The sequence below is a fragment of the Odontesthes bonariensis genome, chromosome 22, assembly GCF_027942865.1.
Source record: "Odontesthes bonariensis isolate fOdoBon6 chromosome 22, fOdoBon6.hap1, whole genome shotgun sequence".
NCBI lineage: Eukaryota > Metazoa > Chordata > Actinopteri > Atheriniformes > Atherinopsidae > Odontesthes > Odontesthes bonariensis.
The window spans coordinates 26,169,977-26,184,713 of NC_134527.1; positions in this window are offsets into that span (position 1 = coordinate 26,169,977).

Genomic DNA, 14,737 nt, shown 5'->3' on the forward strand with positions numbered 1-14,737 from the left:
GCAAAAAAACAGGCTAGGCTTTTTATTCGTGTTCCAGCCTGACTGGATAAAATAAGTAATAATTTCAGCATGATCAATTCCCCCCATACTGATGTAGTGAAGATGTAGCCTACCAGTCGTTTATCTATAAATACCTCATTTAAGTCTCCACGCACACGGGGAGCCCTCAGTCCTCCCATTAAAAAAACATGTCGTCATTCTGCTAACATTTTGCCTAACATTTGCCTACTTCTTACCGGGCTGGCTATTCTGACCTCCTCAATCTGTCCCTGGATCACGTCTGTCTCCTCCTCCTCCACCTCTGAATCCACCTCGATAGCTTCTTCCTCTGTGTTTGGCCTACACTGTTCTACGGAGACACTCATGCACTGGGGGCTGCTGAGGATGTTGACGGCCCTGGCCCTGCACTTGATGGCCCTGCACCCGGTGCTGTGGTCGTGGTGGAAGCACTTGCAAACATGTCAGTAAGCTTCACACATTTTGCTGCTTGTAGGCTTTTTAACCTTTTATCTCGAGCTTCTGTGCACCACCCTTTCGTTTCTGTTGGTTATCCATTTCGGTTTTTGACTGTTCTCTCCTAGTCCGTTCAGCTCAAATGGTAGGATTGATGACCTGACCTGTGTCAACGGTGAGGGGAGGGGCGGGCCAAAGAAGAGCTGAGAGATTTCATATAGCCACGTCAACATGAAATCGTTTTTTTACATTAATCAAAAAAAAGAAAAAAAAAGAAACCCACATCACCGGCCCTCGAGGGGCGTCGGTCCACCGGGAAAATGCACGGTATGCCAGACTGTCAGTCCAGCCCTGCCTTCATATATATCAATTTTAAGTAGGTTCCATGCATAAACCTCTTTAAATGACCTTGTTTGAGAAAGAAAAACAGGAATAGCCTTACTTTTGCGAGTTAAAGCCAAATTGGTATTTTTGCTATAAAATGAATTCCTTCAGTCAAAACAAGTTCAAACTAATTTGTCCTTCATATATATCAATTCTAAGTAGGTTCCATGCATAAACCTCTTTAAATGACCTTGTTTGAGAAAGAAAAACAGGAATAGCCTTACTTTTGCGAGTTTAAGCCAAATTGGTATTTTTGCTATAAAATGAATTCCTTCAGTCAAAACAAGTTCAAACTAATTTGTCCTTCATATATATCAATTCTAAGTAGGTTCCATGCATAAACCTCTATAAATGACCTTGTATGAGAAAGAAAAACAGGAATAGCCTTCTTTTGCGGAATTAAGACGAAATTCGGATTTTTGCTTATAAACACCAATTCCTTCAGTCAAAACAAGTTCAAACTCCTATGTCCTTCATATATATCCATTCTAAGTAGGTTCCATGCATAAACCTCTTTAAATGACCTTGTTTGAGAAAGAAAAACAGGAATAGCCTTACTTTTGCGAGTTAAAGCCAAATTGGTATTTTTGGTATTAAATGAATTCCTTCAGTCAAAACAAGTTCAAACTAATTTGTCCTTCATATATATCAATTCTAAGTAGGTTCCATGCATAAACCTCTTTAAATGACCTTGTATGAGAAAGAAAAACAGGAATAGCCTTCTTTTGCGGAATTAAGACGAAATTCGGATTTTTGCTTATAAACAAATATTCCTTCAGTCAAAACAAGTTCAAACTAATTTTTCCTTCATATATATCCATTCTAAGTAGGTTCCATGCATAAACCTCTTTAAATGACCTTGTTTGAGATAGAAAAACAGGAATAGCCTTCTTTTGCGGAATTAAGACGAAATTCGGATTTTTGCTTATAAACACCAATTCCTTCAGTCAAAACAAGTTCAAACTCCTATGTCCTTCATATATATCCATTCTAAGTAGGTTCCATGCATAAACCTCTTTAAATGAACTTGTTTGAGAAAGAAAAACAGGAATAGCCTTACTTTTGCAAGTTAAAGCCAAATTGGTATTTTTGGTATTAAATGAATTCCTTCAGTCAAAACAAGTTCAAACTAATTTGTCCTTCATATATATAAATTCTAAGTAGGTTCCATGCATAAACCTCTTTAAATGACCTTGTTTGAGAAAGAAAAACAGGAATAGCCTTACTTTTGCGAGTTAAAGCCAAATTGGTATTTTTGCTATAAAATGAATTCCTTCAGTCAAAACAAGTTTAAACTACTATGTCCTTCATATATATAAATTCTAAGTAGGTTCCATGCATAAACCTCTTTAAATGACCTTGTATGAGAAAGAAAAACAGGAATAGCCTTCTTTTGCGGAATAAAGATTAAATTCGGATTTTTGCTTATAAACACCAATTCCTTCAGTCAAAACACGTTCAAACTCCTATGTCCTTCATATATATCAATTCTATGTAGGTTCCATGCATAAACCTCTTTAAATGACCTTGTATGAGAAAGAAAAACAGGAATAGCCTTACTTTTGCGATTTAAAGCCAAATTGGTATTTTTGCTATAAAATGAATTCCTTCAGTCAAAACAAGTTCAAACTAATTTGTCCTTCATATATATCAATTCTAAGTAGGTTCCATGCATAAACCTCTTTAAATGACCTTGTATGAGAAAGAAAAACAGGAATAGCCTTACTTTTGCGGAATTAAGACGAAATTCGGATTTTTGCTTATAAACACATATTCCTTCAGTCAAAACAAGTTCAAACTAATTTTTCCCTCATATATATCAATTCTAAGTAGGTTCCATGCATAAACCTCTTTAAATGACCTTGTATGAGAAAGAAAAACAGGAATAGCCTTCTTTTGCGGAATTAAGACGAAATTCGGATTTTTGCTTATAAACACCAATTCCTTCAGTCAAAACAAGTTCATTTTCCTATGTCCTTCATATATATCAATTCTAAGTAGGTTCCATGCATAAACCTCTTTAAATGACCTTGTTTGAGAAAGAAAAACAGGAATAGCCTTACTTTTTCGATTTAAAGCCAAATTGGTATTTTTGCTATGAAATGAATTCCTTCAGTCAAAACAAGTTCAAACTAATTTGTCCTTCATATATATCAATTCTAAGTAGGTTCCATGCATAAACATCTTTAAATGACCTTGTTTGAGAAAGAAAAACAGGAATAGCCTTCTTTTGCGGAATTAAGACAAAATTCGGATTTTTGCTTATAAACACCAATTCCTTCAGTCAAAACAAGTTCAAACTAATTTGTCCTCCATATATATCAATTCTAAGTAGGTTCCATGCATAAACCTCTTTAAATGACCTTGTTTGAGAAAGAAAAACAGGAATAGCCTTACTTTTGCGAGTTAAAGCCAAATTGGTATTTTGCTATTAAATGAATTTCCTTCAGTCAAAACAAGTTAAAACTAATTTGTCCTTCATATATATAAATTCTAAGTAGGTTCCATGCATAAACCTCTTTAAATGACCTTGTATGAGAAAGAAAAACAGGAATAGCCTTCTTTTGCGGAATTAAGACGAAATTCGGATTTTTGCTTATAAACAAATATTCCTTCAGTCAAAACAAGTTCAAACTAATTTTTCCTTCATATATATCCATTCTAAGTAGGTTCCATGCATAAACCTCTTTAAATGACCTTGTTTGAGAAAGAAAAACAGGAATAGCCTTCTTTTGCGGAATTAAGACGAAATTCGGATTTTTGCTTATAAACACCAATTCCTTCAGTCAAAACAAGTTCAAACTCCTATGTCCTTCATATATATCCATTCTAAGTAGGTTCCTTTCATAAACCTCTTTAAATGACCTTGTTTGAGAAAGAAAAACAGGAATAGCCTTACTTTTGCGAGTTAAAGCCAAATTGGTATTTTTGGTATTAATTGAATTCCTTCAGTCAAAACAAGTTCAAACTAATTTGTCCTTCATATATATAAATTCTAAGTAGGTTCCATGCATAAACCTCTTTAAATGACCTTGTATGAGAAAGAAAAACGGGAATAGCCTTCTTTTGCGGAATAAAGATTAAACTCGGATTTTTGCTTATAAACACCAATTCCTTCAGTCAAAACACGTTCAAACTCCTATGTCCTTCATATATATCAATTCTATGTAGGTTCCATGCATAAACCTCTTTAAATGACCTTGTATGAGAAAGAAAAACAGGAATAGCCTTACTTTTGCGATTTAAAGCCAAATTGGTATTTTTGCTATAAAATGAATTCCTTCAGTCAAAACAAGTTCAAACTAATTTGTCCTTCATATATATCAATTCTAAGTAGGTTCCATGCATAAACCTCTTTAAATGACCTTGTATGAGAAAGAAAAACAGGAATAGCCTTACTTTTGCGGAATTAAGACGAAATTCGGATTTTTGCTTATAAACACATATTCCTTCAGTCAAAACAAGTTCAAACTAATTTTTCCTTCATATATATCAATTCTAAGTAGGTTCCATGCATAAACCTCTTTAAATGACCTTGTTTGAGAAAGAAAAACAGGAATAGCCTTACTTATGTGAGTTAAAGCCAAATTGGTATTTTTGCTGTAAAATGAATTCCTTCAGTCAAAACAAGTTCAAACTAATTTTCCCTCATATATATCAATTCTAAGTAGGTTCCATGCATAAACCTCTTTAAATGACCTTGTTTGAGAAAGAAAAACAGGAATAGCCTTCTTTTGCGGAATTAAGACGAAATTCGGATTTTTGCTTATAAACACCAATTCCTTCAGTCAAAACAAGTTCATACTCCTATGTCCTTCATATATATCAATTTTAAGTAGGTTCCATGCATAAACCTCTTTAAATGACCTTGTTTGAGAAAGAAAAACAGGAATAGCCTTACTTTTTCGATTTAAAGCCAAATTGGTATTTTTGGTATTAAATGAATTCCTTCAGTCAAAACAAGTTCAAACTAATTTGTCCTTCATATATATAAATTCTAAGTAGGTTCCATGCATAAACCTCTTTAAATGACCTTGTTTGAGAAAGAAAAACAGGAATAGCCTTACTTTTGCGAATTAAAGCCAAATTGGTATTTTTGCTATAAAATGAATTCCTTCAGTCAAAACAAGTTTAAACTCCTATGTCCTTCATATATATAAATTCTAAGTAGGTTCCATGCATAAACCTCTTTAAATGACCTTGTATGAGAAAGAAAAACAGGAATAGCCTTCTTTTGCGGAATAAAGATTAAACTCGGATTTTTGCTTATAAACACCAATTCCTTCAGTCAAAACACGTTCAAACTCCTATGTCCTTCATATATATCAATTCTATGTAGGTTCCATGCATAAACCTCTTTAAATGACCTTGTATGAGAAAGAAAAACAGGAATAGCCTTACTTTTGAGATTTAAAGCCAAATTGGTATTTTTGCTATAAAATGAATTCCTTCAGTCAAAACAAGTTCAAACTAATTTGTCCTTCATATATATCAATTCTAAGTAGGTTCCATGCATAAACCTCTTTAAATGACCTTGTATGAGAAAGAAAAACAGGAATAGCCTTACTTTTGCGGAATTAAGACGAAATTCGGATTTTTGCTTATAAACACATATTCCTTCAGTCAAAACAAGTTCAAACTAATTTTTCCTTCATATATATCAATTCTAAGTAGGTTCCATGCATAAACCTCTTTAAATGACCTTGTTTGAGAAAGAAAAACAGGAATAGCCTTACTTATGTGAGTTAAAGCCAAATTGGTATTTTTGCTGTAAAATGAATTCCTTCAGTCAAAACAAGTTCAAACTAATTTTCCCTCATATATATCAATTCTAAGTAGGTTCCATGCATAAACCTCTTTAAATGACCTTGTTTGAGAAAGAAAAACAGGAATAGCCTTCTTTTGCGGAATTAAGACGAAATTCGGATTTTTGCTTATAAACACCAATTCCTTCAGTCAAAACAAGTTCATACTCCTATGTCCTTCATATATATCAATTTTAAGTAGGTTCCATGCATAAACCTCTTTAAATGACCTTGTTTGAGAAAGAAAAACAGGAATAGCCTTACTTTTGCGAGTTAAAGCCAAATTGGTATTTTTGGTATTAAATGAATTCCTTCAGTCAAAACAAGTTCAAACTAATTTGTCCTTCATATATATAAATTCTAAGTAGGTTCCATGCATAAACCTCTTTAAATGACCTTGTTTGAGAAAGAAAAACAGGAATAGCCTTACTTTTGCGAGTTAAAGCCAAATTGGTATTTTTGCTATAAAATGAATTCCTTCAGTCAAAACAAGTTTAAACTCCTATGTCTTTCATATATATCAATTCTAAGTAGGTTCCATGCATAAACCTCTTTAAATGACCTTGTATGAGAAAGAAAAACAGGAATAGCCTTCTTTTGCGGAATAAAGATTAAATTCGGATTTTTGCTTATAAACACCAATTCCTTCAGTCAAAACACGTTCAAACTCCTATGTCCTTCATATATATCAATTCTATGTAGGTTCCATGCATAAACCTCTTTAAATGACCTTGTATGAGAAAGAAAAACAGGAATAGCCTTACTTTTGCGATTTAAAGCCAAATTGGTATTTTTGCTATAAAATGAATTCCTTCAGTCAAAACAAGTTCAAACTAATTTGTCCTTCATATATATCAATTCTAAGTAGGTTCCATGCATAAACCTCTTTAAATGACCTTGTTTGAGAAAGAAAAACAGGAATAGCCTTCTTTTGCGGAATAAAGATTAAATTCGGATTTTTGCTTATAAACACCAATTCCTTCAGTCAAAACACGTTCAAACTCCTATGTCCCTCATATATATCAATTCTATGTAGGTTCCATGCATAAACCTCTTTAAATGACCTTGTATGAGAAAGAAAAACAGGAATAGCCTTACTTTTGCGAGTTAAAGCCAAATTGGTATTTTTGGTATTAAATGAATTCCTTCAGTCAAAACAAGTTCAAACTAATTTGTCCTTCATATATATAAATTCTAAGTAGGTTCCATGCATAAACCTCTTTAAATGACCTTGTTTGAGAAAGAAAAACAGGAATAGCCTTACTTTTGCGAGTTAAAGCCAAATTGGTATTTTTGCTATAAAATGAATTCCTTCAGTCAAAACAAGTTCAAACTAATTTGTCCTTCATATATATCAATTCTAAGTAGGTTCCATGCATAAACCTCTTTAAATGACCTTGTTTGAGAAAGAAAAACAGGAATAGCCTTACTTTTGCGAGTTAAAGCCAAATTGGTATTTTTGCTATAAAATGAATTCCTTCAGTCAAAACAAGTTCAAACTAATTTGTCCTTCATATATATCAATTCTAAGTAGGTTCCATGCATAAACCTCTATAAATGACCTTGTATGAGAAAGAAAAACAGGAATAGCCTTCTTTTGCGGAATTAAGACGAAATTCGGATTTTTGCTTATAAACACCAATTCCTTCAGTCAAAACAAGTTCAAACTCCTATGTCCTTCATATATATCCATTCTAAGTAGGTTCCATGCATAAACCTCTTTAAATGACCTTGTTTGAGAAAGAAAAACAGGAATAGCCTTACTTTTGCGAGTTAAAGCCAAATTGGTATTTTTGGTATTAAATGAATTCCTTCAGTCAAAACAAGTTCAAACTAATTTGTCCTTCATATATATCAATTCTAAGTAGGTTCCATGCATAAACCTCTTTAAATGACCTTGTATGAGAAAGAAAAACAGGAATAGCCTTCTTTTGCGGAATTAAGACGAAATTCGGATTTTTGCTTATAAACAAATATTCCTTCAGTCAAAACAAGTTCAAACTAATTTTTCCTTCATATATATCCATTCTAAGTAGGTTCCATGCATAAACCTCTTTAAATGACCTTGTTTGAGATAGAAAAACAGGAATAGCCTTCTTTTGCGGAATTAAGACGAAATTCGGATTTTTGCTTATAAACACCAATTCCTTCAGTCAAAACAAGTTCAAACTCCTATGTCCTTCATATATATCCATTCTAAGTAGGTTCCATGCATAAACCTCTTTAAATGAACTTGTTTGAGAAAGAAAAACAGGAATAGCCTTACTTTTGCAAGTTAAAGCCAAATTGGTATTTTTGGTATTAAATGAATTCCTTCAGTCAAAACAAGTTCAAACTAATTTGTCCTTCATATATATAAATTCTAAGTAGGTTCCATGCATAAACCTCTTTAAATGACCTTGTTTGAGAAAGAAAAACAGGAATAGCCTTACTTTTGCGAGTTAAAGCCAAATTGGTATTTTTGCTATAAAATGAATTCCTTCAGTCAAAACAAGTTTAAACTACTATGTCCTTCATATATATAAATTCTAAGTAGGTTCCATGCATAAACCTCTTTAAATGACCTTGTATGAGAAAGAAAAACAGGAATAGCCTTCTTTTGCGGAATAAAGATTAAATTCGGATTTTTGCTTATAAACACCAATTCCTTCAGTCAAAACACGTTCAAACTCCTATGTCCTTCATATATATCAATTCTATGTAGGTTCCATGCATAAACCTCTTTAAATGACCTTGTATGAGAAAGAAAAACAGGAATAGCCTTACTTTTGCGATTTAAAGCCAAATTGGTATTTTTGCTATAAAATGAATTCCTTCAGTCAAAACAAGTTCAAACTAATTTGTCCTTCATATATATCAATTCTAAGTAGGTTCCATGCATAAACCTCTTTAAATGACCTTGTATGAGAAAGAAAAACAGGAATAGCCTTACTTTTGCGGAATTAAGACGAAATTCGGATTTTTGCTTATAAACACATATTCCTTCAGTCAAAACAAGTTCAAACTAATTTTTCCCTCATATATATCAATTCTAAGTAGGTTCCATGCATAAACCTCTTTAAATGACCTTGTATGAGAAAGAAAAACAGGAATAGCCTTCTTTTGCGGAATTAAGACGAAATTCGGATTTTTGCTTATAAACACCAATTCCTTCAGTCAAAACAAGTTCATTTTCCTATGTCCTTCATATATATCAATTCTAAGTAGGTTCCATGCATAAACCTCTTTAAATGACCTTGTTTGAGAAAGAAAAACAGGAATAGCCTTACTTTTTCGATTTAAAGCCAAATTGGTATTTTTGCTATGAAATGAATTCCTTCAGTCAAAACAAGTTCAAACTAATTTGTCCTTCATATATATCAATTCTAAGTAGGTTCCATGCATAAACATCTTTAAATGACCTTGTTTGAGAAAGAAAAACAGGAATAGCCTTCTTTTGCGGAATTAAGACAAAATTCGGATTTTTGCTTATAAACACCAATTCCTTCAGTCAAAACAAGTTCAAACTAATTTGTCCTCCATATATATCAATTCTAAGTAGGTTCCATGCATAAACCTCTTTAAATGACCTTGTTTGAGAAAGAAAAACAGGAATAGCCTTACTTTTGCGAGTTAAAGCCAAATTGGTATTTTTGCTATAAAATGAATTCCTTCAGTCAAAACAAGTTCAAACTAATTTGTCCTTCATATATATCAATTCTAAGTAGGTTCCATGCATAAACCTCTTTAAATGACCTTGTTTGAGAAAGAAAAACAGGAATAGCCTTACTTTTGCGAGTTAAAGCCAAATTGGTATTTTTGCTATAAAATGAATTCCTTCAGTCAAAACAAGTTCAAACTAATTTGTCCTTCATATATATCAATTCTAAGTAGGTTCCATGCATAAACCTCTATAAATGACCTTGTATGAGAAAGAAAAACAGGAATAGCCTTCTTTTGCGGAATTAAGACGAAATTCGGATTTTTGCTTATAAACACCAATTCCTTCAGTCAAAACAAGTTCAAACTCCTATGTCCTTCATATATATCCATTCTAAGTAGGTTCCATGCATAAACCTCTTTAAATGACCTTGTTTGAGAAAGAAAAACAGGAATAGCCTTACTTTTGCGAGTTAAAGCCAAATTGGTATTTTTGGTATTAAATGAATTCCTTCAGTCAAAACAAGTTCAAACTAATTTGTCCTTCATATATATCAATTCTAAGTAGGTTCCATGCATAAACCTCTTTAAATGACCTTGTATGAGAAAGAAAAACAGGAATAGCCTTCTTTTGCGGAATTAAGACGAAATTCGGATTTTTGCTTATAAACAAATATTCCTTCAGTCAAAACAAGTTCAAACTAATTTTTCCTTCATATATATCCATTCTAAGTAGGTTCCATGCATAAACCTCTTTAAATGACCTTGTTTGAGATAGAAAAACAGGAATAGCCTTCTTTTGCGGAATTAAGACGAAATTCGGATTTTTGCTTATAAACACCAATTCCTTCAGTCAAAACAAGTTCATACTCCTATGTCCTTCATATATATCAATTTTAAGTAGGTTCCATGCATAAACCTCTTTAAATGACCTTGTTTGAGAAAGAAAAACAGGAATAGCCTTACTTTTGCGAGTTAAAGCCAAATTGGTATTTTTGGTATTAAATGAATTCCTTCAGTCAAAACAAGTTCAAACTAATTTGTCCTTCATATATATAAATTCTAAGTAGGTTCCATGCATAAACCTCTTTAAATGACCTTGTTTGAGAAAGAAAAACAGGAATAGCCTTACTTTTGCGAGTTAAAGCCAAATTGGTATTTTTGCTATAAAATGAATTCCTTCAGTCAAAACAAGTTTAAACTCCTATGTCTTTCATATATATCAATTCTAAGTAGGTTCCATGCATAAACCTCTTTAAATGACCTTGTATGAGAAAGAAAAACAGGAATAGCCTTCTTTTGCGGAATAAAGATTAAATTCGGATTTTTGCTTATAAACACCAATTCCTTCAGTCAAAACACGTTCAAACTCCTATGTCCTTCATATATATCAATTCTATGTAGGTTCCATGCATAAACCTCTTTAAATGACCTTGTATGAGAAAGAAAAACAGGAATAGCCTTACTTTTGCGATTTAAAGCCAAATTGGTATTTTTGCTATAAAATGAATTCCTTCAGTCAAAACAAGTTCAAACTAATTTGTCCTTCATATATATCAATTCTAAGTAGGTTCCATGCATAAACCTCTTTAAATGACCTTGTTTGAGAAAGAAAAACAGGAATAGCCTTCTTTTGCGGAATAAAGATTAAATTCGGATTTTTGCTTATAAACACCAATTCCTTCAGTCAAAACACGTTCAAACTCCTATGTCCTTCATATATATCAATTCTATGTAGGTTCCATGCATAAACCTCTTTAAATGACCTTGTATGAGAAAGAAAAACAGGAATAGCCTTACTTTTGCGAGTTAAAGCCAAATTGGTATTTTTGGTATTAAATGAATTCCTTCAGTCAAAACAAGTTCAAACTAATTTGTCCTTCATATATATAAATTCTAAGTAGGTTCCATGCATAAACCTCTTTAAATGACCTTGTTTGAGAAAGAAAAACAGGAATAGCCTTACTTTTGCGAGTTAAAGCCAAATTGGTATTTTTGCTATAAAATGAATTCCTTCAGTCAAAACAAGTTCAAACTAATTTGTCCTTCATATATATCAATTCTAAGTAGGTTCCATGCATAAACCTCTTTAAATGACCTTGTTTGAGAAAGAAAAACAGGAATAGCCTTACTTTTGCGAGTTAAAGCCAAATTGGTATTTTTGCTATAAAATGAATTCCTTCAGTCAAAACAAGTTCAAACTAATTTGTCCTTCATATATATCAATTCTAAGTAGGTTCCATGCATAAACCTCTATAAATGACCTTGTATGAGAAAGAAAAACAGGAATAGCCTTCTTTTGCGGAATTAAGACGAAATTCGGATTTTTGCTTATAAACACCAATTCCTTCAGTCAAAACAAGTTCAAACTCCTATGTCCTTCATATATATCCATTCTAAGTAGGTTCCATGCATAAACCTCTTTAAATGACCTTGTTTGAGAAAGAAAAACAGGAATAGCCTTACTTTTGCGAGTTAAAGCCAAATTGGTATTTTTGGTATTAAATGAATTCCTTCAGTCAAAACAAGTTCAAACTAATTTGTCCTTCATATATATAAATTCTAAGTAGGTTCCATGCATAAACCTCTTTAAATGACCTTGTATGAGAAAGAAAAACAGGAATAGCCTTCTTTTGCGGAATTAAGACGAAATTCGGATTTTTGCTTATAAACAAATATTCCTTCAGTCAAAACAAGTTCAAACTAATTTTTCCTTCATATATATCCATTCTAAGTAGGTTCCATGCATAAACCTCTTTAAATGACCTTGTTTGAGATAGAAAAACAGGAATAGCCTTCTTTTGCGGAATTAAGACGAAATTCGGATTTTTGCTTATAAACACCAATTCCTTCAGTCAAAACAAGTTCAAACTCCTATGTCCTTCATATATATCCATTCTAAGTAGGTTCCATGCATAAACCTCTTTAAATGAACTTGTTTGAGAAAGAAAAACAGGAATAGCCTTACTTTTGCAAGTTAAAGCCAAATTGGTATTTTTGGTATTAAATGAATTCCTTCAGTCAAAACAAGTTCAAACTAATTTGTCCTTCATATATATAAATTCTAAGTAGGTTCCATGCATAAACCTCTTTAAATGACCTTGTTTGAGAAAGAAAAACAGGAATAGCCTTACTTTTGCGAGTTAAAGCCAAATTGGTATTTTTGCTATAAAATGAATTCCTTCAGTCAAAACAAGTTTAAACTACTATGTCCTTCATATATATAAATTCTAAGTAGGTTCCATGCATAAACCTCTTTAAATGACCTTGTATGAGAAAGAAAAACAGGAATAGCCTTCTTTTGCGGAATAAAGATTAAATTCGGATTTTTGCTTATAAACACCAATTCCTTCAGTCAAAACACGTTCAAACTCCTATGTCCTTCATATATATCAATTCTATGTAGGTTCCATGCATAAACCTCTTTAAATGACCTTGTATGAGAAAGAAAAACAGGAATAGCCTTACTTTTGCGATTTAAAGCCAAATTGGTATTTTTGCTATAAAATGAATTCCTTCAGTCAAAACAAGTTCAAACTAATTTGTCCTTCATATATATCAATTCTAAGTAGGTTCCATGCATAAACCTCTTTAAATGACCTTGTATGAGAAAGAAAAACAGGAATAGCCTTACTTTTGCGGAATTAAGACGAAATTCGGATTTTTGCTTATAAACACATATTCCTTCAGTCAAAACAAGTTCAAACTAATTTTTCCCTCATATATATCAATTCTAAGTAGGTTCCATGCATAAACCTCTTTAAATGACCTTGTATGAGAAAGAAAAACAGGAATAGCCTTCTTTTGCGGAATTAAGACGAAATTCGGATTTTTGCTTATAAACACCAATTCCTTCAGTCAAAACAAGTTCATTTTCCTATGTCCTTCATATATATCAATTCTAAGTAGGTTCCATGCATAAACCTCTTTAAATGACCTTGTTTGAGAAAGAAAAACAGGAATAGCCTTACTTTTTCGATTTAAAGCCAAATTGGTATTTTTGCTATGAAATGAATTCCTTCAGTCAAAACAAGTTCAAACTAATTTGTCCTTCATATATATCAATTCTAAGTAGGTTCCATGCATAAACATCTTTAAATGACCTTGTTTGAGAAAGAAAAACAGGAATAGCCTTCTTTTGCGGAATTAAGACAAAATTCGGATTTTTGCTTATAAACACCAATTCCTTCAGTCAAAACAAGTTCAAACTAATTTGTCCTCCATATATATCAATTCTAAGTAGGTTCCATGCATAAACCTCTTTAAATGACCTTGTTTGAGAAAGAAAAACAGGAATAGCCTTACTTTTGCGAGTTAAAGCCAAATTGGTATTTTTGCTATAAAATGAATTCCTTCAGTCAAAACAAGTTCAAACTAATTTGTCCTTCATATATATCAATTCTAAGTAGGTTCCATGCATAAACCTCTTTAAATGACCTTGTTTGAGAAAGAAAAACAGGAATAGCCTTACTTTTGCGAGTTAAAGCCAAATTGGTATTTTTGCTATAAAATGAATTCCTTCAGTCAAAACAAGTTCAAACTAATTTGTCCTTCATATATATCAATTCTAAGTAGGTTCCATGCATAAACCTCTATAAATGACCTTGTATGAGAAAGAAAAACAGGAATAGCCTTCTTTTGCGGAATTAAGACGAAATTCGGATTTTTGCTTATAAACACCAATTCCTTCAGTCAAAACAAGTTCAAACTCCTATGTCCTTCATATATATCCATTCTAAGTAGGTTCCATGCATAAACCTCTTTAAATGACCTTGTTTGAGAAAGAAAAACAGGAATAGCCTTACTTTTGCGAGTTAAAGCCAAATTGGTATTTTTGGTATTAAATGAATTCCTTCAGTCAAAACAAGTTCAAACTAATTTGTCCTTCATATATATCAATTCTAAGTAGGTTCCATGCATAAACCTCTTTAAATGACCTTGTATGAGAAAGAAAAACAGGAATAGCCTTCTTTTGCGGAATTAAGACGAAATTCGGATTTTTGCTTATAAACAAATATTCCTTCAGTCAAAACAAGTTCAAACTAATTTTTCCTTCATATATATCCATTCTAAGTAGGTTCCATGCATAAACCTCTTTAAATGACCTTGTTTGAGATAGAAAAACAGGAATAGCCTTCTTTTGCGGAATTAAGACGAAATTCGGATTTTTGCTTATAAACACCAATTCCTTCAGTCAAAACAAGTTCATACTCCTATGTCCTTCATATATATCAATTTTAAGTAGGTTCCATGCATAAACCTCTTTAAATGACCTTGTTTGAGAAAGAAAAACAGGAATAGCCTTACTTTTGCGAGTTAAAGCCAAATTGGTATTTTTGGTATTAAATGAATTCCTTCAGTCAAAACAAGTTCAAACTAATTTGTCCTTCATATATATAAATTCTAAGTAGGTTCCATGCATAAACCTCTTTAAATGACCTTGTTTGAGAAAGAAA